Source organism: Schistocerca piceifrons, chromosome 4 (genome assembly GCF_021461385.2).
Source record: "Schistocerca piceifrons isolate TAMUIC-IGC-003096 chromosome 4, iqSchPice1.1, whole genome shotgun sequence".
In the NCBI taxonomy this organism is placed as follows: Eukaryota; Metazoa; Arthropoda; class Insecta; order Orthoptera; family Acrididae; genus Schistocerca; species Schistocerca piceifrons.
The window spans coordinates 822,547,524-822,572,833 of record NC_060141.1 but is presented as its reverse complement, the minus strand read 5'-3'; positions in this window follow the sequence as shown (position 1 = coordinate 822,572,833).

Below are 25,310 nucleotides of genomic sequence, written 5' to 3'. Positions count from 1 at the left end.
ATTACTCTTCAGGACAGAAGTCGGCATGGTGCCTGTTGTATTCCATTCCGACGGAATATCTGTGTTTCTTCGTCAAGTTGAAGGTCCACAGGTTACAGTAACCTTCCCATGTCCATCGGAGTGTGTTACTGGAATCCCAGGAAAGAATTAAAATTCTGACAGTTAGAAGGATTACTCTGCCGGACAGATGTCGTCATTGTGCCAGTTGTATTCAATTCCGACGCAATTTCTGTGTTTCATCGTCAAGTTGAAGGTCCACAGGTTACAGTAATCCTTCCCATTTCCATCGGAATCTATTACTGGAATCCCAGCAAAGAATCAAAGCACAGACAGATAGAAGCATTACTCTCCCGGACAGAAGTCGGCATGGTGCCTGTTGTATTCAATTCCAACGCAATATCTGTGTTTCTTCGTCAAGTTGAAGGTCCACAGGTTACAGTAAACCTTCCCATGTCAAACGGAGTCTATTACTGGAATCCCAGGAAAGAACTAAAATTCTGACAGTTAGATGGATTACTCTCCCGGACCGATGTCGTCATTGTGCCTGTTGCATTCAATTCCGTCGCAATTTCTGTGTTTCATCGTCAAGTTGAAGGTCCACTGGTTACAGTAAACCTTCCCATGTCCATCGGAATCTATTACTGGAATCCCAGCAAAGAATCAAAGCACAGACAGATAGAAGCATTACTCTCCCGGACAGAAGTCGGCATGGTGCCTGTTGTATTCAATTCCGACGCAATATCTGTGTTTGTTCGTCAAGTTGAAGGTCCACAGGTTACAGTAAACCTTCCCATGTCCATCGGAGTCTATCACTGGAATTCCCTGAAAGAATTCAAATTCTGACAGTTACAAGGATTACTCTCCCGGACAGATGTCACCATTGTGCCTGTTGTATTCCATTCCGACGCAATTTTAGTGTTTCATCGTCAAGTTGAACGTCCACAGGTCACAGTAAACCTTCCCATGTCCATCGGAATCTATTACTGGAATCCCAGCAAAGAATCAAAGCACAGACAGATAGAAGCGTTACTCTCCAGGACAGAAGTCGGCATGGTGCCTGTTGTATTCAATTCCAACGCAATATCTGTGTTTCTTCGTCAAGTTGAAGGTCCACAGGTTACAGTAAACCTTCCCGTGTCCATCTGAATCTATTACTGGAATCCCAGCAAAGAATCAAAGCACAGACAGATAGAAGCATTACTCTCCCGGACAGAAGTCGGCATGGTGCCTGTTGTATTCATTTCCGACGCAATATCTGTGTTTCTTCGTCAAATTGAAGGTCCACAGGTTACAGTAAACCTTCCGATGTCCATCGCAAACTATTACTGGAATCCCACCAAAGAATCAAAGCACAGACAGATAGAAGCATTACTCTCCCGGCCAGAAGTCGGCATGGTGCCTGTTGTATTCAATTCCGACGCAATATCTGTGTTTGTTCGTCAATTTGAAGTTCCACAGGTTACAATAAACCTTCCCATGTCCATCGGAGTCAATTACTGGAATCCCAGGAAAGAATTAAAATTCTGACAGTTAGAAGGATTACTCTCCCGGACAGATGTCGCCATTGTGCCTGTTGTATTCAATTCCGACGCAATTTCAGTGTTTCATCGTCAAGTTGAAGGTCCACAGGTCACAGTAAACCTTCCCAAGTCCATCGGAATCTAATACTGGAATCCCAGCAAAGAATTAAAGCACAGACAGATAGAAGCATTACTCCTCAGGACAGAAGTCGGCATGGTGCCTGTTGTATTCCATTCCGACGGAATATCTGTGTTTCTTCGTCAAGTTGAAGGTCCACAGGTTACAGTAAACCTTCCCATGTCCATCGGAGTGTGTTACTGGAATCCCAGGAAAGAATTAAAATTCTGACAGTTAGAAGGATTACTCTCCCGGACAGATGTCGTCATTGTGCCAGTTGTATTCAATTCCGACGCAATTTCTGTGTTCCATCGTCAAGTTGAAGGTCCACAGGTTACAGTAAACCTTCCCATTTCCATCGGAATCTATTACTGGGATCCCAGCAAAGAATCAAAGCACAGACAGATAGAAGCATTACTCTCCCGGACAGAAGTCGGCATGGTGTCTGTTGTATTCAATTCCAACGCAATATCTGTGTTTCTTCGTCAAGTTGAAGGTCCACAGGTTACAGTAAACCTTCCCATGTCCATCGGAATATATTACTGGAATCCCAGCAAAGAATCAAAGCACAGACAGATAGAAGCGTTACTCTCCTGGACAGAAGTCGGCATGGTGCCTGTTGTATTCAATTCCAACGCAATATCTGTGTTTCTTCGTCAAGTTGAAGGTCCACAGGTTACAGTAAACCTTCCCGTGTCCATCCGAATCTGTTACTGGAATCCCAGCAAAGAATCAAAGCACAGCCTGATAGAAGCATTACTCTCCCGGACAGAAGTCGGCATGGTGCCTGTTGTATTCATTTCCGACGCAATTTCTGTGTTTCATCGTGCAGTTGAAGGTCCGCAGGTTACAGTAAACCTTCCCATGTCCATCGGAATCTATTACTGGAATACCAGCAAAGAATCATAGCACAGACAGATAGAAGCATTACTATCCCGAACAGAAGTCGGCATGGTGCCTGTTGTATTCACTTCCGAAGCAATATCTGTGTTTCTTCGTCAAGTTGAAGGTCCACAGGTTACAGTAAACCTTCCCATGTCCATCGGAGTCTATTACTGGAATCCCAGGAAAGAATTAAAATTCTGACAGTTAGAAGGATTACTCTCCCGGAGAGATGTCGTCATTGTGCCTGTTGTATTCAATTCCGACGCAATTTCTGTGTTTCATCGTCAAGTTGAAGGTCCACAGGTTGCAGCAAGCCTTCCCATGTCCATCGGAATCTATTACTGAAATCCCAGCAAAGAATCAAAGCACAGACAGATAGGAGCATTACACTCCCGGACAGAAATCGGCATGGTGCCTGTGGTATTCAATTCCGACGCAATATCTGTGTTTCTTCGTCAAGTTGAAGGTCCACAGGTTACAGTAAACCTTCCCATGTCCATCGGAGTCTATTACTGGAATTCCAGGAAAGAATTAAATTTCTGACAGTTAGAAGGATTACTCTCCCGGACAGATGTCGTCATTGTGCCAGTTGTATTCAATTCCGACGCAATTTCTGTGTTTCATCGTCAAGTTGAAGGTCCACAGGTTACAGTAAACCTTCCCATGTCCATGGGAATCTATTACTGGAATCCCAGCAAAGAAACAAAGCACAGACAGATAGAAGCATTACTCTCCAGGACAGAAGTCGGCATGGTGCCTGTTGTATTCAATTCCGACGCAATATCTGTGTTTCTTCGTCAAGTTGAAGGTCCACAGGTTACAGTAAACCTTCCCATGTCTATCGGAGTCTATTACTGGAATCCCAGGAAAGATTAAAATTCTGACAGTTAGAAGGATTACTCTCTTGGACAAATGTCGTCATTGTGTCTGTTGTATTCAATTCCGACGCAATTTCTGTGTTTCATCGTCACGTTGAAGGTCCACGGATTACAGTAAACCTTCCGATGTCCATCGCAAACTATTACTGGAATCCCACCAAAGAATCAAAGCACAGACAGATAGAAGCATTACTCTCCCGGCCAGAAGTCGGCATGGTGCCTGTTGTATTCAATTCCGACGCAATATCTGTGTTTGTTCGTCAATTTGAAGTTCCACAGGTTACAGTAAACCTTCCCATGTCCATCGGAGTCAATTACTGGAATCCCAGGAAAGAATTAAAATTCTGACAGTTAGAAGGATTACTCTCCCGGACAGATGTCGCCATTGTGCCTGTTGTATTCAATTCCGACGCAATTTCAGTGTTTCATCGTCAAGTTGAAGGTCCACAGGTCACAGTAAACCTTCCCATGTCCATCGGAATCTAATACTGGAATCCCAGCAAAGAATCAAAGCACAGACAGATAGAAGCATTACTCTTCAGGACAGAAGTCGGCATGGTGCCTGTTGTATTCCATTCCGACGGAATATCTGTGTTTCTTCGTCAAGTTGAAGGTCCACAGGTTACAGTAAACCTTCCCATGTCCATCGGAGTGTGTTACTGGAATCCCAGGAAAGAATTAAAATTCTGACAGTTAGAAGGATTACTCTCCCGGACAGATGTCGTCATTGTGCCAGTTGTATTCAATTCCGACGCAATTTCTGTGTTCCATCGTCAAGTTGAAGGTCCACAGGTTACAGTAAACCTTCCCATTTCCATCGGAATCTATTACTGGAATCCCAGCAAAGAATCAAAGCACAGACAGATAGAAGCATTACTCTCCCGGACAGAAGTCGGCATGGTGCCTGTTGTATTCAATTCCAACGCAATATCTGTGTTTCTTCGTCAAGTTGAAGGTCCACACGTTACAGTAAACCTTCCCATGTCAAACGGAGTCTATTACTGGAATCCCAGGAGAGAACTAAAGTTCTGACAGTTAGATGGATTACTCTCCCGGACAGATGTCGTCATTGTGCCTGTTGCATTCAATTCCGTCGCAATTTCTGTGTTTCATCGTCAAGTTGAATGTCCACTGGTTACAGTAAACCTTCCCATGTCCATCGGAATCTATTACTGGAATCCCAGCAAAGAATCAAAGCACAGACAGATAGAAGCATTACTCTCCCGGACAGAAGTCGGCATGGTGCCTGTTGTATTCAATTCCGACGCAATATCTGTGTTTGTTCGTCAAGTTGAAGGTCCACAGGTTACAGTAAACCTTCCCATGTCCATCGGAGTCTATCACTGGAATTCCAGGAAAGAATTAAAATTCTGACGGTTAGAAGGATTACTCTCCCGGACAGATGTCGTCATTGTGCCAGTTGTATTCAATTCCGACGCAATTTCTGTGTTTCATCGTCAAGTTAAAGGTCCAGAGGTTACAGTAAACCTTCCCATGTCCATCGGAATCTATTACTAGAATCCCAGCAAAGAATCAAAGCACAGACAGATAGAAGCGTTACGCTCAAGGACAGAAGTGGGCATGGTGCCTGTGGTATTCAATTCCGACGCAATATCTGTGTTTCTTCGTCAAGTTGAATGTCCACAGGTTACAGTAAACCTTCCCATGTCTATCGGAGTCTATTACTGGAATCCCAGGAAAGAATTAAATTTCTGACAGTTAGAAGGATTACTCTCCCGGACAGATGTCGTCATTGTGCCAGTTGTATTCAATTCCGACGCTATTTCAGTGTTTCATCGTCAAGTTAAAGGTCCAGAGGTTACAGTAAACCTTCCCATGTCCATCGGAATCTATTACTGGAATCACAGCGAAGAAACAAAGCACAGACAGATAGAAGCATTACTCTCCAGGACAGAAGTCGGCATGGTGCCTGTTGTATTCAATTCCGACGCAATATCTGTGTTTCTTCGTCAAGTTGAAGGTCCACAGGTTACAGTAAACCTTCCCATGTCGATCGGAGTCTATTACTGGAATCCCAGGAAAGAACAAAAGTTCTGACAGTTAGATGGATTACTCTCCCAGACAGATGTCGTCATTGTGCCTGTTGCATTCAATTCCGTCGCAATTTCTGTGTTTCATCGTCAAGTTGACGGTCCACTGGTTCCAGTAAACCTTCCCATGTCCATCGGAATCTATTACTGGAATCCCAGCAAAGAATCAAAGCACAGACAGATAGAAGCATTACTCTCCCGGACAGAAGTCGGCATGGTTCCTGTTGTATTCAATTCCGACGCAATGTCTGTGTTTCTTCGTCAGGTTGAAGGTCCACAGGTTACAGTAAACCTTCCCATGTCCATCGGAGTCTATTACTGGAATCCCAGGAAAGAATTAAAATTCTGACAGTTAGAAGGATTACTCTCCCGGACAGATGTCACCATTGTGCCTGTTGTATTCAATTCCGACGCAATTTCAGTGTTTCATCGTCACGTTGAAGGTCCACAGGTCACAGCAAACCTTCCCATGTCCATCGGAATCTATTACTGGAATGCCAGCAAAGAATCAAAGCACAGACAGATAGAAGCGTTACTCTCTAGGACAGAAGTCGGCATGGTGCCTGTTGTATTCAATTCCAACGCAATATCTGTGTTTCTTCGTCTAGTTGAAGGTCCACAGGTTACAGTAAACCTTCCCGTGTCCATCGGAATCTATTACTGGAATACCAGCAAAGAATCAAAGCACAGCCAGATAGAAGCATTACTCTCCCGGACAGAAGTCGGCATGGTGCCTGTTGTATTCATTTCCGACGCAATATCTGTGTTTCTTCGTCAAATTGAAGGTCCACAGGTTACAGTAAACCTTCCCATGTCCATCGGAGTCAATTACTGGAATCCCAGGAAAGAATTAAAATTCTGACAGTTAGAAGGATTACTCTCCCGGACAGATGTCGCCATTGTGCCTGTTGTATTCAATTCCGACGCAATTTCAGTGTTTCATCGTCAAGTTGAAGGTCCACAGGTCACAGTAAACCTTCCCATGTCCATCGGAATCTAATACTGGAATCCCAGCAAAGAATCAAAGCACAGACAGATAGAAGCATTACTCTTCAGGACAGAAGTCGGCATGGTGCCTGTTGGATTCCATTCCGACGGAATATCTGTGTTTCTTCGTCAAGTTGAAGGTCCACAGGTTACAGTAACCTTCCCATGTCCATCGGAGTGTGTTACTGGAATCCCAGGAAAGAATTAAAATTCTGACAGTTAGAAGGATTACTCTGCCGGACAGATGTCGTCATTGTGCCAGTTGTATTCAATTCCGACGCAATTTCTGTGTTTCATCGTCAAGTTGAAGGTCCACAGGTTACAGTAATCCTTCCCATTTCCATCGGAATCTATTACTGGAATCCCAGCAAAGAATCAAAGCACAGACAGATAGAAGCATTACTCTCCCGGACAGAAGTCGGCATGGTGCCTGTTGTATTCAATTCCAACGCAATATCTGTGTTTCTTCGTCAAGTTGAAGGTCCACAGGTTACAGTAAACCTTCCCATGTCAAACGGAGTCTATTACTGGAATCCCAGGAAAGAACTAAAATTCTGACAGTTAGATGGATTACTCTCCCGGACCGATGTCGTCATTGTGCCTGTTGCATTCAATTCCGTCGCAATTTCTGTGTTTCATCGTCAAGTTGAAGGTCCACTGGTTACAGTAAACCTTCCCATGTCCATCGGAATCTATTACTGGAATCCCAGCAAAGAATCAAAGCACAGACAGATAGAAGCATTACTCTCCCGGACAGAAGTCGGCATGGTGCCTGTTGTATTCAATTCCGACGCAATATCTGTGTTTGTTCGTCAAGTTGAAGGTCCACAGGTTACAGTAAACCTTCCCATGTCCATCGGAGTCTATCACTGGAATTCCAGGAAAGAATTCAAATTCTGACAGTTACAAGGATTACTCTCCCGGACAGATGTCACCATTGTGCCTGTTGTATTCCATTCCGACTCAATTTTAGTGTTTCATCGTCAAGTTGAACGTCCACAGGTCACAGTAAACCTTCCCATGTCCATCGGAATCTATTACTGGAATCCCAGCAAAGAATCAAAGCACAGACAGATAGAAGCGTTACTCTCCAGGACAGAAGTCGGCATGGTGCCTGTTGTATTCAATTCCAACGCAATATCTGTGTTTCTTCGTCAAGTTGAAGGTCCACAGGTTACAGTAAACCATCCCGTGTCCATCTGAATCTATTACTGGAATCCCAGCAAAGAATCAAAGCACAGACAGATAGAAGCATTACTCTCCCGGACAGAAGTCGGCATGGTGCCTGTTGTATTCATTTCCGACGCAATATCTGTGTTTCTTCGTCAAATTGAAGGTCCACAGGTTACAGTAAACCTTCCCATGTCCATCGGAATCTATTACTGGAATCCCAGCAAAGAATCATAGCACAGACAGATAGAAGAATTACTCTCCCGGACAGAAGTCGGCATGGTGCCTGTTGTATTCATTTCCGAAGTAATATCTGTGTTTCTTCGTCAAGTTGAAGGTCCACAGGTTGCAGTAAATATTCCCATGTCCATCGAAGTCTATTACTGTAATCCCAGGAAAAAATTAAAATTCTGACAGTTAGAAGGATTACTCTCCCGGACAGATGTCGTCATTGTGCCTGTTGTATTCAATTCCGACGCAATTTCTGTGTTTCATCGTCAAGTTGAAGGTCCACAGGTTACAGTAAACCTTCCCATGTCCATCGCAATCTATCACTGGAAACCCAGCAAAGAATCAAAGCACAGACAGATAGAAGCATTACTCTCCCGGACAGAAGTCGGCATGGGGCCTGTTGTATTCAATTCCGACGCAATATCTGTGTTTCATCGTCAAGTTGAAGGTCCACAGGTTACAGTAAACCTTCCCATGTCCATCGGAATCTGTTGCTGGAAACCCAGCAAAGGATCAAAGCACAGACAGATAGAAGCATTACTCTCCCGGACAGAAGTCGGCATTGTGCCTGTTGTATACAATTCCGACGCAAAATCTGTGTTTCTTCGTCATGTGAAAGGTCCACAGGTTACAGTAAACCTTCCCATGTCCATCGGAGTCAATTACTGGAATCCCAGGAAAGAATTAAAATTCTGACAGTTAGAAGGATTACCCTCCCGGACACATGTCGTCATTGTGCCTGTTGTATTCAATTCCGACGCAATTTCTGTGTTTCATCGACACGTTGAAGGTCCACAGGTTACAGTAAACCTTCCCATGTCCATCGGAATCTATTACTGGAATCCCAGCAAAGAATCAAAGCACAAACAGATAGAAGCATTACTCACCCGGACAGAAGTCGGCATGGTGCCTGTTGTATTCAATTCCGACACAATATCTGTGTTTCTGCGTCACGATGAAGGTCCACAAGTTACAGTAAATCTTCTCATGTCGATCGGAATCTATTACTGGAATCCCAGGAAAGAATCAAAGCACAGACAGATAAAAGCATTGCTCTCCCGGACACAAGTCGGCATAGTGCCTGTTGTATTCAATTCCGACGCAATTTCTGTGTTTCATCGTCAAGTTGTATGTCCACAAGTTACAGTAAACCATCTCATGTCCATCGGAATTAATTACTGGAATCCCAGCAAAGAATCAAAACACAGACAGATAGAAGCATTACTCTCCCGGACAGAAGTCGGCATGCTGCCTGTTGTATTCAATTCCGACGCAATATCTATGTTTCTTCGTCAAGTTGAAGGTCCACAGGTTACAGTAAACCTTTCCATGTCCATCGGAGTCCATTACTGGAATCCCAGGTAAGAATTAAAATTCTGACAGTTAGAAGGATTACTCTCCCGGACAGATGTCGTCATTGTGCCTGTTGTATTCAATTCCGACGCAATTTCTGTGTTTCATCGTCAAGTTGAAGGTGCACAGGTTACAGTAAGCCTTCCCTTGTCCATCGGAATCTATTACTGAAATCCCAGCAAAGAATCAAAGCACAGACAGATAGGAGCATTACACTCCCGGACAGAAGTCGGCATGGTGCCTGTGGTATTCAATTCCGACGCAATATCTGTGTTTCTTCGTCAAGTTGAAGGTCCACAGGTTACAGTAAACCTTCCCATGTCCATCGGAGTCTATTACTGGAATCCCAGGAAAGAATTAAAATTCTGACAGTTAGAAGGATTACTTTCCCGGACAGATGTCGTCATAGTGCCAGTTGTATTCAATTCCGACGCTATTTCAGTGTTTCGTCGTCAAGTTGAAGGTCCACAGGTTACAGTAAACCTTCCCATGTCCATCGGAATCTATCACTGGAATCCCAGAAAACAAACAAAGCACAGACAGATAGAAGCATTACTCTCCAGGACAGAAGTCGGCATGGTGCCTGTTGTATTCAATTCCGACGCAATATCTGTGTTTCTTCGTCAAGTTGAAGGTCCACAGGTTACAGTAAACCTTCCCATGTCAATCGGAGTCTATTACTGGAATCGCAAGAAAGAACTAAAATTCCGACAGTTAGATGGATTACTCTCCCGGACAGATGTCGTCATTGTGCTTGTTGCATTCAATTCCGTCGAAATTTCTGTGTTTCATCGTCAAGATGAAGGTCCACTGGTTACAGTAAACCTTCCCATGTCCATCGGAATCTATTACTGGAATCCCAGCAAAGAATCAAAGCACAGACAGATAGAAGCATTACTCTCCCGGACAGAAGTCGGCATGGTGCCTGTTGTATTCAATTCCGACGCAATATCTGTGTTTGTTCGTCAATTTGAAGGTCCACAGGTTACAGTAAACCTTCCCATGTCCATCGGAGTCTATTACTGGAATCCCAGGAAAGAATTAAAATTCTGACAGTTAGAAGGATTACTCTCCCGGACAGATGTCACCATTGTGCCTGTTGTATTCAATTCCGACGCAATTTCAGTGTTTCATCGTCACGTTGAAGGTCCACAGGTCACAGTAAACCTTCCATTGTCCATCGGAATCTATTACTGGAGTCCCAGCAAAGAATCAAAGCACAGACAGATAGAAGCGTTACTCTCCAGGACAGAAGTCGGCATGGTGCCTGTTGTATTCAATTCCGACGCAATATCTGTGTTTCTTCGTCAAGTTGAAGGTCCACAGGTTACAGTAAACCTTCCCATGTCCATCGGAGTCTATTACTGGAATCCCAGGAAAGATTAAAATTCTGACAGTTAGAAGGATTACTCTCTTGGACAAATGTCGTCATTGTGTCTGTTGTATTCAATTCCGACGCAATTTCTGTGTTTCATCGTCACGTTGAAGGTCCACGGGTTACAGTAAACCTTCCGATGTCCATCGCAAACTATTACTGGAATCCCAGCAAAGAATCAAAGCACAGACAGATAGAAGCATTACTCTCCCGGCCAGAAGTCGGCATGGTGCCTGTTGTATTCCATTCCGACGGAATATCTGTGTTTCTTCGTCAAGTTGAAGGTCCACAGGTTACAGTAAACCTTCCCATTTCCATCGGAATCTATTACTGGAATGCCAGCAAAGAATCAAAGCACAGACAGATAGAAGCGTTACTCTCTAGGACAGAAGTCGGCATGGTGCCTGTTGTATTCAATTCCAACGCAATATCTGTGTTTCTTCGTCTAGTTGAAGGTCCACAGGTTACAGTAAACCTTCCCGTGTCCATCGGAATCTATTACTGGAATACCAGCAAAGAATCAAAGCACAGCCAGATAGAAGCATTACTCTCCCGGACAGAAGTCGGCATGGTGCCTGTTGTATTCATTTCCGACGCAATATCTGTGTTTCTTCGTCAAATTGAAGGTCCACAGGTTACAGTAAACCTTCCCATGTCCATCGGAGTCAATTACTGGAATCCCAGGAAAGAATTAAAATTCTGACAGTTAGAAGGATTACTCTCCCGGACAGATGTCGCCATTGTGCCTGTTGTATTCAATTCCGACGCAATTTCAGTGTTTCATCGTCAAGTTGAAGGTCCACAGGTCACAGTAAACCTTCCCATGTCCATCGGAATCTAATACTGGAATCCCAGCAAAGAATCAAAGCACAGACAGATAGAAGCATTACTCTTCAGGACAGAAGTCGGCATGGTGCCTGTTGTATTCAATTCCGACGCAATATCTGTGTTTCTTCGTCAAGTTGAAGGTCCACAGGTTACAGTAAACCTTCCCATGTCCATCGGAGTCTATTACTGGAATCCCAGGAAAGATTAAAATTCTGACAGTTAGAAGGATTACTCTCTTGGACAAATGTCGTCATTGTGTCTGTTGTATTCAATTCCGACGCAATTTCTGTGTTTCATCGTCACGTTGAAGGTCCACGGATTACAGTAAACCTTCCGATGTCCATCGCAAACTATTACTGGAATCCCACCAAAGAATCAAAGCACAGACAGATAGAAGCATTACTCTCCCGGCCAGAAGTCGGCATGGTGCCTGTTGTATTCAATTCCGACGCAATATCTGTGTTTGTTCGTCAATTTGAAGTTCCACAGGTTACAGTAAACCTTCCCATGTCCATCGGAGTCAATTACTGGAATCCCAGGAAAGAATTAAAATTCTGACAGTTAGAAGGATTACTCTCCCGGACAGATGTCGCCATTGTGCCTGTTGTATTCAATTCCGACGCAATTTCAGTGTTTCATCGTCAAGTTGAAGGTCCACAGGTCACAGTAAACCTTCCCATGTCCATCGGAATCTAATACTGGAATCCCAGCAAAGAATCAAAGCACAGACAGATAGAAGCATTACTCTTCAGGACAGAAGTCGGCATGGTGCCTGTTGTATTCCATTCCGACGGAATATCTGTGTTTCTTCGTCAAGTTGAAGGTCCACAGGTTACAGTAAACCTTCCCATGTCCATCGGAGTGTGTTACTGGAATCCCAGGAAAGAATTAAAATTCTGACAGTTAGAAGGATTACTCTCCCGGACAGATGTCGTCATTGTGCCAGTTGTATTCAATTCCGACGCAATTTCTGTGTTCCATCGTCAAGTTGAAGGTCCACAGGTTACAGTAAACCTTCCCATTTCCATCGGAATCTATTACTGGAATCCCAGCAAAGAATCAAAGCACAGACAGATAGAAGCATTACTCTCCCGGACAGAAGTCGGCATGGTGCCTGTTGTATTCAATTCCAACGCAATATCTGTGTTTCTTCGTCAAGTTGAAGGTCCACACGTTACAGTAAACCTTCCCATGTCAAACGGAGTCTATTACTGGAATCCCAGGAGAGAACTAAAGTTCTGACAGTTAGATGGATTACTCTCCCGGACAGATGTCGTCATTGTGCCTGTTGCATTCAATTCCGTCGCAATTTCTGTGTTTCATCGTCAAGTTGAATGTCCACTGGTTACAGTAAACCTTCCCATGTCCATCGGAATCTATTACTGGAATCCCAGCAAAGAATCAAAGCACAGACAGATAGAAGCATTACTCTCCCGGACAGAAGTCGGCATGGTGCCTGTTGTATTCAATTCCGACGCAATATCTGTGTTTGTTCGTCAAGTTGAAGGTCCACAGGTTACAGTAAACCTTCCCATGTCCATCGGAGTCTATCACTGGAATTCCAGGAAAGAATTAAAATTCTGACGGTTAGAAGGATTACTCTCCCGGACAGATGTCGTCATTGTGCCAGTTGTATTCAATTCCGACGCAATTTCTGTGTTTCATCGTCAAGTTAAAGGTCCAGAGGTTACAGTAAACCTTCCCATGTCCATCGGAATCTATTACTAGAATCCCAGCAAAGAATCAAAGCACAGACAGATAGAAGCGTTACGCTCAAGGACAGAAGTGGGCATGGTGCCTGTGGTATTCAATTCCGACGCAATATCTGTGTTTCTTCGTCAAGTTGAATGTCCACAGGTTACAGTAAACCTTCCCATGTCTATCGGAGTCTATTACTGGAATCCCAGGAAAGAATTAAATTTCTGACAGTTAGAAGGATTACTCTCCCGGACAGATGTCGTCATTGTGCCAGTTGTATTCAATTCCGACGCTATTTCAGTGTTTCATCGTCAAGTTAAAGGTCCAGAGGTTACAGTAAACCTTCCCATGTCCATCGGAATCTATTACTGGAATCACAGCGAAGAAACAAAGCACAGACAGATAGAAGCATTACTCTCCAGGACAGAAGTCGGCATGGTGCCTGTTGTATTCAATTCCGACGCAATATCTGTGTTTCTTCGTCAAGTTGAAGGTCCACAGGTTACAGTAAACCTTCCCATGTCGATCGGAGTCTATTACTGGAATCCCAGGAAAGAACAAAAATTCTGACAGTTAGATGGATTACTCTCCCAGACAGATGTCGTCATTGTGCCTGTTGCATTCAATTCCGTCGCAATTTCTGTGTTTCATCGTCAAGTTGACGGTCCACTGGTTCCAGTAAACCTTCCCATGTCCATCGGAATCTATTACTGGAATCCCAGCAAAGAATCAAAGCACAGACAGATAGAAGCATTACTCTCCCGGACAGAAGTCGGCATGGTTCCTGTTGTATTCAGTTCCGACGCAATGTCTGTGTTTCTTCGTCAGGTTGAAGGTCCACAGGTTACAGTAAACCTTCCCATGTCCATCGGAGTCTATTACTGGAATCCCAGGAAAGAATTAAAATTCTGACAGTTAGAAGGATTACTCTCCCGGACAGATGTCACCATTGTGCCTGTTGTATTCAATTCCGACGCAATTTCAGTGTTTCATCGTCACGTTGAAGGTCCACAGGTCACAGCAAACCTTCCCATGTCCATCGGAATCTATTACTGGAATGCCAGCAAAGAATCAAAGCACAGACAGATAGAAGTGTTACTCTCTAGGACAGAAGTCGGCATGGTGCCTGTTGTATTCAATTCCAACGCAATATCTGTGTTTCTTCGTCTAGTTGAAGGTCCACAGGTTACAGTAAACCTTCCCGTGTCCATCGGAATCTATTACTGGAATACCAGCAAAGAATCAAAGCACAGCCAGATAGAAGCATTACTCTCCCGGACAGAAGTCGGCATGGTGCCTGTTGTATTCATTTCCGACGCAATATCTGTGTTTCTTCGTCAAATTGAAGGTCCACAGGTTACAGTAAACCTTCCCATGTCCATCGGAGTCAATTACTGGAATCCCAGGAAAGAATTAAAATTCTGACAGTTAGAAGGATTACTCTCCCGGACAGATGTCGCCATTGTGCCTGTTGTATTCAATTCCGACGCAATTTCAGTGTTCCATCGTCAAGTTGAAGGTCCACAGGTCACAGTAAACCTTCCCATGTCCATCGGAATCTAATACTGGAATCCCAGCAAAGAATCAAAGCACAGACAGATAGAAGCATTACTCTTCAGGACAGAAGTCGGCATGGTGCCTGTTGTATTCCATTCCGACGGAATATCTGTGTTTCTTCGTCAAGTTGAAGGTCCACAGGTTACAGTAACCTTCCCATGTCCATCGGAGTGTGTTACTGGAATCCCAGGAAAGAATTAAAATTCTGACAGTTAGAAGGATTACTCTGCCGGACAGATGTCGTCATTGTGCCAGTTGTATTCAATTCCGACGCAATTTCTGTGTTTCATCGTCAAGTTGAAGGTCCACAGGTTACAGTAATCCTTCCCATTTCCATCGGAATCTATTACTGGAATCCCAGCAAAGAATCAAAGCACAGACAGATAGAAGCATTACTCTCCCGGACAGAAGTCGGCATGGTGCCTGTTGTATTCAATTCCAACGCAATATCTGTGTTTCTTCGTCAAGTTGAAGGTCCACAGGTTACAGTAAACCTTCCCATGTCAAACGGAGTCTATTACTGGAATCCCAGGAAAGAACTAAAATTCTGACAGTTAGATGGATTACTCTCCCGGACCGATGTCGTCATTGTGCCTGTTGCATTCAATTCCGTCGCAATTTCTGTGTTTCATCGTCAAGTTGAAGGTCCACTGGTTACAGTAAACCTTCCCATGTCCATCGGAATCTATTACTGGAATCCCAGCAAAGAATCAAAGCACAGACAGATAGAAGCATTACTCTCCCGGACAGAAGTCGGCATGGTGCCTGTTGTATTCAATTCCGACGCAATATCTGTGTTTGTTCGTCAAGTTGAAGGTCCACAGGTTACAGTAAACCTTCCCATGTCCATCGGAGTCTATCACTGGAATTCCAGGAAAGAATTCAAATTCTGACAGTTACAAGGATTACTCTCCCGGACAGATGTCACCATTGTGCCTGTTGTATTCCATTCCGACTCAATTTTAGTGTTTCATCGTCAAGTTGAACGTCCACAGGTCACAGTAAACCTTCCCATGTCCATCGGAATCTATTACTGGAATCCCAGCAAAGAATCAAAGCACAGACAGATAGAAGCGTTACTCTCCAGGACAGAAGTCGGCATGGTGCCTGTTGTATTCAATTCCAACGCAATATCTGTGTTTCTTCGTCAAGTTGAAGGTCCACAGGTTACAGTAAACCATCCCGTGTCCATCTGAATCTATTACTGGAATCCCAGCAAAGAATCAAAGCACAGACAGATAGAAGCATTACTCTCCCGGACAGAAGTCGGCATGGTGCCTGTTGTATTCATTTCCGACGCAATATCTGTGTTTCTTCGTCAAATTGAAGGTCCACAGGTTACAGTAAACCTTCCCATGTCCATCGGAATCTATTACTGGAATCCCAGCAAAGAATCATAGCACAGACAGATAGAAGAATTACTCTCCCGGACAGAAGTCGGCATGGTGCCTGTTGTATTCATTTCCGAAGTAATATCTGTGTTTCTTCGTCAAGTTGAAGGTCCACAGGTTGCAGTAAATATTCCCATGTCCATCGAAGTCTATTACTGTAATCCCAGGAAAAAATTAAAATTCTGACAGTTAGAAGGATTACTCTCCCGGACAGATGTCGTCATTGTGCCTGTTGTATTCAATTCCGACGCAATTTCTGTGTTTCATCGTCAAGTTGAAGGTCCACAGGTTACAGTAAACCTTCCCATGTCCATCGCAATCTATCACTGGAAACCCAGCAAAGAATCAAAGCACAGACAGATAGAAGCATTACTCTCCCGGACAGAAGTCGGCATGGTGCCTGTTGTATTCAATTCCGACGCAATATCTGTGTTTCATCGTCAAGTTGAAGGTCCACAGGTTACAGTAAACCTTCCCATGTCCATCGGAATCTGTTGCTGGAAACCCAGCAAAGGATCAAAGCACAGACAGATAGAAGCATTACTCTCCCGGACAGAAGTCGGCATTGTGCCTGTTGTATACAATTCCGACGCAAAATCTGTGTTTCTTCGTCATGTGAAAGGTCCACAGGTTACAGTAAACCTTCCCATGTCCATCGGAGTCAATTACTGGAATCCCAGGAAAGAATTAAAATTCTGACAGTTAGAAGGATTACCCTCCCGGACACATGTCGTCATTGTGCCTGTTGTATTCAATTCCGACGCAATTTCTGTGTTTCATCGACACGTTGAAGGTCCACAGGTTACAGTAAACCTTCCCATGTCCATCGGAATCTATTACTGGAATCCCAGCAAAGAATCAAAGCACAAACAGATAGAAGCATTACTCTCCCGGACAGAAGTCGGCATGGTGCCTGTTGTATTCAATTCCGACACAATATCTGTGTTTCTGCGTCACGATGAAGGTCCACAAGTTACAGTAAATCTTCTCATGTCGATCGGAATCTATTACTGGAATCCCAGGAAAGAATCAAAGCACAGACAGATAAAAGCATTGCTCTCCCGGACACAAGTCGGCATAGTGCCTGTTGTATTCAATTCCGACGCAATTTCTGTGTTTCATCGTCAAGTTGTATGTCCACAAGTTACAGTAAACCATCTCATGTCCATCGGAATTAATTACTGGAATCCCAGCAAAGAATCAAAACACAGACAGATAGAAGCATTACTCTCCCGGACAGAAGTCGGCATGCTGCCTGTTGTATTCAATTCCGACGCAATATCTATGTTTCTTCGTCAAGTTGAAGGTCCACAGGTTACAGTAAACCTTTCCATGTCCATCGGAGTCCATTACTGGAATCCCAGGTAAGAATTAAAATTCTGACAGTTAGAAGGATTACTCTCCCGGACAGATGTCGTCATTGTGCCTGTTGTATTCAATTCCGACGCAATTTCTGTGTTTCATCGTCAAGTTGAAGGTGCACAGGTTACAGTAAGCCTTCCCTTGTCCATCGGAATCTATTACTGAAATCCCAGCAAAGAATCAAAGCACAGACAGATAGGAGCATTACACTCCCGGACAGAAGTCGGCATGGTGCCTGTGGTATTCAATTCCGACGCAATATCTGTGTTTCTTCGTCAAGTTGAAGGTCCACAGGTTACAGTAAACCTTCCCATGTCCATCGGAGTCTATTACTGGAATCCCAGGAAAGAATTAAAATTCTGACAGTTAGAAGGATTACTTTCCCGGACAGATGTCGTCATAGTGCCAGTTGTATTCAATTCCGACGCTATTTCAGTGTTTCGTCGTCAAGTTGAAGGTCCACAGGTTACAGTAAACCTTCCCATGTCCATCGGAATCTATCACTGGAATCCCAGAAAACAAACAAAGCACAGACAGATAGAAGCATTACTCTCCAGGACAGAAGTCGGCATGGTGCCTGTTGTATTCAATTCCGACGCAATATCTGTGTTTCTTCGTCAAGTTGAAGGTCCACAGGTTACAGTAAACCTTCCCATGTCAATCGGAGTCTATTACTGGAATCGCAAGAAAGAACTAAAATTCCGACAGTTAGATGGATTACTCTCCCGGACAGATGTCGTCATTGTGCTTGTTGCATTCAATTCCGTCGAAATTTCTGTGTTTCATCGTCAAGATGAAGGTCCACTGGTTACAGTAAACCTTCCCATGTCCATCGGAATCTATTACTGGAATCCCAGCAAAGAATCAAAGCACAGACAGATAGAAGCATTACTCTCCCGGACAGAAGTCGGCATGGTGCCTGTTGTATTCAATTCCGACGCAATATCTGTGTTTGTTCGTCAATTTGAAGGTCCACAGGTTACAGTAAACCTTCCCATGTCCATCGGAGTCTATTACTGGAATCCCAGGAAAGAATTAAAATTCTGACAGTTAGAAGGATTACTCTCCCGGACAGATGTCACCATTGTGCCTGTTGTATTCAATTCCGACGCAATTTCAGTGTTTCATCGTCACGTTGAAGGTCCACAGGTCACAGTAAACCTTCCCATGTCCATCGGAATCTATTACTGGAGTCCCAGCAAAGAATCAAAGCACAGACAGATAGAAGCGTTACTCTCCAGGACAGAAGTCGGCATGGTGCCTGTTGTATTCAATTCCGACGCAATATCTGTGTTTCTTCGTCAAGTTGAAGGTCCACAGGTTACAGTAAACCTTCCCATGTCCATCGGAGTCTATTACTGGAATCCCAGGAAAGATTAAAATTCTGACAGTTAGAAGGATTACTCTCTTGGACAAATGTCGTCATTGTGTCTGTTGTATTCAATTCCGACGCAATATCTGTGTTTCATCGTCACGTTGAAGGTCCACGGGTTACAGTAAACCTTCCGATGTCCATCGCAAACTATTACTGGAATCCCAGCAAAGAATCAAAGCACAGACAGATAGAAGCATTACTCTCCCGGCCAGAAGTCGGCATGGTGCCTGTTGTATTCCATTCCGACGGAATATCTGTGTTTCTTCGTCAAGTTGAAGGTCCACAGGTTACAGTAAACCTTCCCATTTCCATCGGAATCTATTACTGGAATGCCAGCAAAGAATCAAAGCACAGACAGATAGAAGCGTTACTCTCTAGGACAGAAGTCGGCATGGTGCCTGTTGTATTCAATTCCAACGCAATATCTGTGTTTCTTCGTCTAGTTGAAGGTCCACAGGTTACAGTAAACCTTCCCGTGTCCATCGGAATCTATTACTGGAATACCAGCAAAGAATCAAAGCACAGCCAGATAGAAGCATTACTCTCCCGGACAGAAGTCGGCATGGTGCCTGTTGTATTCATTTCCGACGCAATATCTGTGTTTCTTCGTCAAATTGAAGGTCCACAGGTTACAGTAAACCTTCCCATGTCCATCGGAGTCAATTACTGGAATCCCAGGAAAGAATTAAAATTCTGACAGTTAGAAGGATTACTCTCCCGGACAGATGTCGCCATTGTGCCTGTTGTATTCAATTCCGACGCAATTTCAGTGTTTCATCGTCAAGTTGAAGGTCCACAGGTCACAGTAAACCTTCCCATGTCCATCGGAATCTAATACTGGAATCCCAGCAAAGAATCAAAGCACAGACAGATAGAAGCATTACTCTTCAGGACAGAAGTCGGCATGGTGCCTGTTGTATTCCATTCCGACGGAATATCTGTGTTTCTTCGTCAAGTTGAAGGTCCACAGGTTACAGTAACCTTCCCATGTCCATCGGAGACATCACGAATGCCACACAAAAAGCCGCAGCAACAACCGCAACAAAAGTCTGCGGAGGGTCTGGCAACAGAGGCGACAGTGCAAAAGCTGTTATGTCTGTCACAGGTAGCGCAGATGAGCAGTCAAGTGGGAACCAAATCACGTCAAATCAATGCAGAATGGAGGCACAAACAACCAACACATCTGATACACATCAAGACTGCACAAACGAAACACACACAAAAAACAAACGAATCATCGCAGCCTTTAGGAAACTAAAACCGCATAGGAAACCCAATCAGCCTAAGAGAGTCCCGAAAGTGAAAGCGTGTGACGACCAATCGCGGCAATCGCAGGCTACCTCAAAACCTAGTGATACGAAAGTGCATACCCCTGATGATACCAACACCTTCGCAGCCTCCCAACCAACAACCTCAATGCCGACGCCCAAGGAAACCCCCACAACAACCAACGAGGAAGTCAATCCAGCGCCCCCCGCAGAGGTGCACAACGACGCCACTACACCATCACGACACGTCACGGCTGCAGAGACGCCAACACACGCCATCGACACCGATAGTTTTAGTTACGACAAGCTAGATATAAATGTAAAATTAAGTAGGCTAGAAAAAAGAGACATCTTAGAGACGGCACAGCGGATGCTCATCCGCACCCTACACCCGTACGGCCAATCTGTTTGTTTCCGTACATCAGAGCAAACCGATAGACTGATTCTCAAAACGGAGAATATTCCAACAGATCCAGACAGCCTACTAGACCTGCTCATGCAGGTGTGCGCCCGCAGGGAGGAACCATTCGATATGGACAAGCTTTACAAGGATCACGTAAGGGCTCATGGGAGAACATACTTCGATTACAGTCAAACTGGCAGCAAGTGCTACGCCACAGTTAAACACCCAAATTGCTAATAGCACAGCTTAATGCTATGCGGAGTATACTTGTAAATTCGGAGCTCCCACGGGTCCTACGTGAACTAAAAAGTGACATTCTGTGCATACAGGAGCCCTACACTAGACAAGGGCATATCCCCAACTTTCCTCCAAGTGCGGTGACAGTTGCGGAGGGGACAGGCTGCATGGCATCTGTCATAATCCTAAACAAAGAAATACATCCAGTCAAAATTACAGAACTCTGTTCCGAGCACCTAGTTACAGTTGAAGTCACACACAAGGGGGATACTTGGATCATCGCGTCGCTGTACGCCCAATTCTGTCATTGCATCAAACCATACGCAGACCTCATCAGAGATGTTGCGCAATACGCTGGCAACAAAAAACTTCTCATCTGTGCAGACATAAATGCCAGATCAACCCTGTGGCATTCAGACAGAACTGACGACAGAGGTAGAATAATAAATGACATCATCCAAGAAAACAGACTACACGTACTCAACAAGGAAGGACATCACCCGACTCACATCGGACACAACGGTCATTCATCAAACATAGACATCACCCTCGTTAATAATGCCGCCATCAACCACGTACGAGACTGGACCGTACATGACCAGATCACTGCTAGCGACCACAACATCATCACACTAACCTTAAGTGGCACACCAAACGTCAACACAGAAACACTACCAAAAAGACTATTATTTGACAAAACAGACTGGGACAGGGTCAGACAAAAAATACATGAGCACATACCGCAAGACATCACCGGCAGTGTTGATTACAGAGCACACATGCTGACAGATATCATTATACACACACAGAACACCTGCATACCCACGCAAAGAATGACAAAACACCAAAATATTCCCTGGACTACACAATTAACACGACTCAAACAAGACTCAAAACGTAAACGTAAGCTTTACCAACGAGCAATTTCAGATAGAGAAAGACAATTACGACTACACGACTACCGGCTTGCCAAGGATAAATATAAACTTGAGCTGAATAAGACCAGGAAAGACCATTGGAACAGCCATGTAGCAGCACAAACACAACTAAACATTTGGGGGGAACCATACAAAATCGTGACAGAGAAAATTAAGAGCCCACTGGTTCTGGGAACGCTGCGACAGGAGGATGGTGAGATGACTAAGGGCTGGAGACGCACAGCGGAGTTCCTGCTGAGCAAACTCCTGCCCGACGACATCGCAGACACAGACACACCACAACACGCAGCACTGAGACGCGAAGTAGACACAGTATACACCACACCAACCGTCACCTGTCCATTTGCGCAGGAAGAAGTGGCGACAGCGATCTCAGAACTCAAAAACAAAAAGGCGCCTGGACCGGATGGTATCCACTCTGAGGTACTGAAACAAATTGCACCGCAGATCACCCCGTTTCTCACAACGTTGTTAAACGATGCATTAAGGCTGGGCCGTGTGCCTGCAGTGTGGAAGACCTCGAAGGCGGTTATCATCAAAAAGGCTCCAGACAAAGACCCATCAGACCCCAAGTCATACAGACCAATTTGCCTTATCAATACACTCGGTAAAGTACAAGAAAAACTACTCTGCAAAAGACTACAAGCACACCGAACACTACGGGGACTGACACCACACCAATACGGCTTCAGGGAAGGGAAATCTATAGACGACGCAATTAACAGAGCACTCCAAATAGTACACGACACACCCTCCAAATACACACTTGCAATTATGATAGACATCTCAGGTGCCTTCGACAACCTCTGGTGGCCGGCCTTGTTCAAGAGGCTCAGACACCTGCAGGTACCGGAGTCTCTGTATAATAGTTTCATGGACTACTGCAGAGACAGAACGGTCGTTTGGCAAATGGACAACCAGAAAGTGATTAAACGAATTACAAAAGGCTGTCCACAAGGGTCGATCTGCGGCCCCATCTTCTGGGACATAGTTATAGAACCGCTCCTACAGTTACTAGAGGAGCACATCTTGACAGATGGAGCTGTCGCTTATGCTGATGATCTACTCGTCGTAGTTTCAGCAAATAACCGTGCCCAGCTAGAAGAAAGAGCCAATGGAACACTTAGGACAATAACCCAATGGTGCACAGATAATAAATTAAAGATAGCAGGAAACAAAACAACTTATACATTGCTAAAGGGTATCCTGCGCAGGAACCCAATAGTCAAAATTGGGGACACAAACATAAAAAGACTAGCAGTCACACGCTATCTAGGAGTATACATTGATGAACGATTGAACTTCCACGAACACATGCGAATATGCACAAACAAAGCAGAAAAGATACTACACAAACTGGCTAGGCTAAATTCGGAGCAATTCAGACTACCCCTGTCAGTGACACGATCATACCATTGCGCTCTCTTCGAGTCAGTACTATGCTTTGCTGCCAGTACGTGGGCCCACAGGTTAAATCTCTCAACCAACAGAACCATTGTACGTCGAGGCCAAAGAAGTGTTCTACTTCGACTAACAGGGGCATTCAATACAACATCAAATGACGCACTATGTGTCGTCATGGGAATTTTCCCCATAGATATCACCATCAGGTACCGCGCAGCAATGTACTGGCTTAGGATGGGGAGAATAGACCAGGTTCGGCAGATCACTGGTGTACCGATTGAGACAACACGCCAACTCAGAGCATGGCGAGTGGATACCTGGCAGAGCGAGTGGGCCAACAGCGATAAGGGCCGCCGTGTCTACAACTTCTTCCCTGACATCCGGGAAAGACTAAAACTAAAACATATTGATCCCAGCCGCGGTATGGTACATTTCATCACAGGACATGGCCCTTATCCCACGCACCTGTACCGCGTGAGTCTGCAGCAGACTAATAGATGCACATGCGGGGAAGAAGGTTCCCCTGAACATACTGTCTTCTTCTGCGGACAACGCACGAACACAAGACACACAGTACACATAAATCGCCTGAACACACAGAACGAACTACATGCCATAATACGCGACCCGGAAAGGTGGACTGAACTCAACAAACTAACGGACGAAATCTCGAAGATCCAACAAATAGAATACTTGCGCAACAGACCCTACCGAAGGCAAGTCGGTCCAAACAGACGTCACGATGCCCAGGGGGATACAGATATGATTAGCACCACGAGTGATGAAGAAGAAACAGATACAGACCAGGGCACCAACACAGATATTGAAGCGTCCAGCGCGGATGATCCATAGTGTCAACCAAGTCAAATTCAAAGAACAGAGTGGAACAACCGACAAGAGGTGCACAAGTCACACACAATCCTAAAAACAGATTGCACCGTATATATAAATAGTTTACAGCATCTCCATGTCCAATAAGAGCTTAAAGCTAGGTACCTCTTCAAGGGACCTACACCTTCCGTTAAGAGGCAGCGCACAGTCTGTATGGAAGGATCTTAATTGTGGTCCCTCTCTTTTGAGCCCAACCCGACGGATACCTATGGTAGATCGGGGAAAACCACCGCTCAGGCTGTGTTGCTGGCGGGGCCGGAAGGTGCTAACTGCCACACCACGTATCATTGTAAGTCTCATTGGCTCAGTGTGAACTGTTTGTACAACCAACCTACACAGCCTATACCTCAACCTCCACTATACTAAGAACCTCTCATCTGAAGCTTAAAGTTGGGCACCTCTTCAAGGGACCTACGCCCCCCTGGTAAGAGGCGGCGCACGTCCTGGATGGAAGGATCTTAATTGTGGTTCCTCTCTTTTGAGCCCAACCCGACGGATACCTATGGTAGATCGGGGAAAACCACCGTTCAGGTCGTGTTGTCGACGGGGCCGGGAGGTGCTTGCGCCTGATGTACTCTACTAGGAGCCTTGCAGGCTCAACACAAACCGTTAGCGTCATTACCTTATTACTTTTACCACGAGTACCCTTTCATTAGCAACTTTGAGCCAAGCACAAAATCAGTTACCTCTCTATTGTATATCGTAAATAGTTTAGCAGGCTGGACATGGAGGTCTTAGTCTTAGTTTCTAGCTTTAACGTACCCTAATCTCTTCTAGTTAAGGTAGTTTTTAGGATGGTAGATGTTAAAGGCATGGTGAGCAACGGCCAGCGTCTTGATGGTCATTCCAAGACCCGGGCCGCAGCCCACAACCAGGTGACGGGCCATATTATACATATAACTTCTCTATTCAGTTCTCTTCCTTCCTTCTTTCTAAATATTTAATTTCGTTTTGTTTATCAATATCTTACTTGATTTTGTATTAGTTATAAGTTTTTCTAATGCTGCACAAAAAAAAGATAACAAATGGATCTAAACAGAGCCCGCCTCCACGTGGCGGGACACGGGCAACGGTGTGAGTGGGGACGGGAGACGGTGTGGTGTTACTTTAAGTCACTGCGGACCCCGGACCCAGTCACAGCGGCTAAGTGGCAATATACGACCCACCATAAGAAATTAGACGGTGGGTCATAAAATATAAGCAGCTAGTGAAAAAAAAAAAAAAAAAAAAAAAAAAAAAAAAAAAAAGTGTCCATCGGAGTGTGTTACTGGAATCCCAGGAAAGAATTAAAATTCTGACAGTTAGAAGGATTACTCTGCCGGACAGATGTCGTCATTGTGCCAGTTGTATTCAATTCCGACGCAATTTCTGTGTTTCATCGTCAAGTTGA